The 3437-nt window shown below is 43.5% G+C and overlaps 1 non-coding gene across 1 annotated transcript; it reads left to right on the forward strand.

Moving 5' to 3' along the window:
* The first annotated feature begins 2846 nt into the window (after positions 1–2846).
* LOC141709394 (small nucleolar RNA R71) lies at positions 2847–2953 on the forward strand. Its single transcript, XR_012569972.1, has one exon. It is a non-coding gene; the product is annotated as a small nucleolar RNA R71 (small nucleolar RNA).
* The last annotated feature ends 484 nt before the right edge of the window (positions 2954–3437 follow it).

The following is a 3437-nucleotide window of genomic DNA, read 5'->3' on the forward strand; positions in this document are numbered from 1 at the left end:
GCATCACACATCATCTCAAAAGGCTCTGTCCAATCCGGTGCTGTAATAACTGGTGCAGTGATTAAACTCTTCTTAAGAGTCTCGAATGCCGTCAAACATTCATCATCAAATTTGAAAGGCACATCCTTCTCAAGCATGTTGCACAGAGGCTTAGATATCTTCGAAAAGTCCTTGATGAAACGCCGATAAAAACCCGCATGACCAAGAAAACTACGGATTCCTTTCACAGAAATAGGTGGTGGAAGATTTTCAATGACTCCCACCTTAGCTTTATCCACCTCAAGACCCTTGCTAGAGACCTTATGCCCAAGAATAATGCCTTCACACACCATAAAACGACATTTTTCCCAATTGAGCACCAAATTAGTTTCCACACACCTTTTGAGCACGGTACGAAGATTATTCAAACATTCATCATACGAATGTCCAAAGACGGAGAAGTCGTCCATGAACACCTCGACATTATTCCCAATCATGTCAGAGAATATAGCCATCATATATCTGTGAAAGGTGGTCGATGTGCCACATAACCCAAACGAAACTCTGCGAAAAGCAAACATGCCAAATGGACAAGTGAAGGTAGTCTTTTCTTGATCCTCTGGTGCAATACAAATCTGATTATACCCCGAGTAGCCATCCAGAAGACAATTATACTCATGACCAACCAACCTGTCAAGCATCTGATCAATAAACGGAGGAGGGAAGTGATCCTTCCTCGTGGCCTTGTTCAACTTTCGGTAGTCCATGCATACTCTCCATCCTGTGACTGTTCGAGTGTGGATGAGCTCGTTCTTCTCATTTGCTACCACAGTAATACCCCCTTTCTTAGGCACACATTACACAGGGCTCACCCAAGAACTGTCAGAAATAGGATAAATGATTCCTGCATCCAGCCACTTCAGAATTTCTTTTTTCACCACCTCTTTCATGATAGGATTAAGTCTGCGCTGTTGCTCAACAGTTGGCTTACTACCCTCCTCTAGCAGAATCTTATGCATGCAATATGAATGGCCGATCCCCTTGATGTCTGCTATGGTCCATCCAATAGCCGATTTGAATTCTCTCAAAATCCTTAAAAGTTTGTCTTCCTCACTACCTGAAAGGTCAGATGCAATAATAACAGGTAATGTAGATGCATCACCTAAAAAAGCATACATCAAGTGTTCAGGCAATGGCTTAAGCTCCAAGGTGGGTGTTTCCTAAATTAAAGGTTTGAGCTTTCCTTCAGCATTTTTGAGGTCAGAAGTACCAAGAGCTTTAAACGGCATGTCCAGCTTTCGCCTCCAGGGAGAAGCATTAAGATATTATAATTGCTCAGTGCCATCCTCATCATTACTGTCCAAATCCCCCACTAAGGCCTTTTCTAATGCATCAGACATCAGCATATGATCGATTTCCGAAGTAACCGCAGAATCAATTAAATCCACTTTTAAGCACTCCTCATCTTCTGTAGGGAATTTCATTGCTTTTAATACATTGAAGGTCACATCCTGATCCTGCACCCGCATAGTAAGTTCACCTTTCTGCACATCTATCAAGGTACGGCCAGTAGCCAAGAAAGGTTTTCCCAAGATTATGGGAATCTTCTTATCTTCCTCGAAATCCAGAATAACAAAGTCTACAGGAAAGAAGAGCATATCCACCTTGACTAGCACATCCTCCACTATGCCTCTTGGGTAAGTAATAGAACGATCAGCCAATTGTAGAGACATGTAGGTGGGCTTTGGATCAGGCAAATCCAACTTTTTAAAGATCGACAACGACATCAGATTTATGCTTGCTCCCAAATCGCAAAGGCACTTGTCGAAAGACAACTTGCCAATGGTGCAAGGAATGGTGAAGCTACCTGGATCTTTAAGCTTTGGAGGTAACTTTTGTTGCAGCACAACACTGCATTCTTCCGTTAGAGCAACGGTCTCAAGGTCATCCAGTTTTACCTTCCTTGAAAGAATACTCTTCATAAACTTCGCATAACTAGGCATTTGCTCCAGAGCCTCAGCGAAAGGTATATTGATGTGATGTTTCTTGAACACCTCCAGAAACTTACCGAACTACTTATCCAGCTTTTGTTGTTGCAATCTCTTAAGGTAATAACCTTGACTTGCTCTTTGGCTTCCTTCCTGCCTGGAACTTCCGTGTCACTGGGAAGTGTGCCAGGTTGACGATTGAGCACCGTATTGGCTATTTAACCGATTTGATTTTCCAAGGTCTTGATCGACACCGCCTGACTCTTGCACAATAGCTTAAGTTCCTCAAAATCAGCACTAGTGGGTGCAGCTGCACCTCCCTGTTGAGGATATGATTGCCTTTGAGTATACTGATGTGGTTGCTGGAATCCAGGTGGATTGAACTGTTTACTCACACCTTGCTGATATGGTGGCTGAATAGCATTCTGATTATTACCCCAGCTGAAATTTGGATGATTTCTGTTGTTAGGATGATAAGTAGCTGGCACAGGCTGCTGTTGTCGCTGATAATTGTTCACATACTGAACAGATTCATTAACAAGAGAACACTGATCTGTAGCATGAGAACCTGCACAAAGCTCACAGACCATAGCTATTTGATTGACTCCATAGGTAGCTAGAGAATCGACCTTCATAGAAAGCGCTTGGAGCTGCGCTACAATAGCGGTGGCTGCATCGACTTCCAGAATACCTGCTATCTTCCCAGGCATCATCCTTTGAGTTGGGTTTTGATGCTCATTTGCAGCCATAGTCTCAATAAGATTATAAGCCTCAGTATAGCTTTTGGCCCACAAGGTGCCTCCAGCTGCTGCATCGAGCATGGGCCGAGATTGGGCCCCTAAACCATTATAGAAACCAGTGATCACCATCCAATCGGGCATTCCATGATGTGGACACTTTCTTAACATTTCCTTGTAGCGCTCCCAAGCTTCGCATATAGATTCTGTAGGTTGCTGCGTAAATAGAGTAAGAGCACTCCTCATAGCAGTAGTCTTTGCCATAGGATAAAATTTCACTAGAAACTTTTGCGCAAGATCTTGCCAAGTAGTGATGGACCCAGCTGGTTCAGAATGTAACCAGTCCCTAGCTTTATCCCTCAGTGAGAATGGGAAAAGCCTCAGCTTGATCGCCTCATCAGTCACACCATTATATTTGAAAGTACTGCAGATCTCGACAAAATTCCTTATGTGCATGTTGGGGTCTTCAGTCGCAGCTCCTCCGAAAGAAACAGAGTTCTGCACCATCTGAATAGTGCCCGGCTTGATTTCGAAGGTGTTAGCTTGAATGGCCGGATGAAGAATGCTTGCTGAATGTCATCAATTTTAGGCCGAGAAAAGTCCATAAGAGCTGGATCTGCTGGAACAATACGATCACCCATGATTACTGGCTCCTTCTGCTCACTTCCTGAATCCGAATCTTCAAAATCTATCTTCTCCGGAATATCAAGAACTTCGTCTGTCTCCTCAGCTG

This window comes from Apium graveolens, chromosome 2 (assembly GCF_009905375.1).
Source record: "Apium graveolens cultivar Ventura chromosome 2, ASM990537v1, whole genome shotgun sequence".
Taxonomy (NCBI): domain Eukaryota; kingdom Viridiplantae; phylum Streptophyta; class Magnoliopsida; order Apiales; family Apiaceae; genus Apium; species Apium graveolens.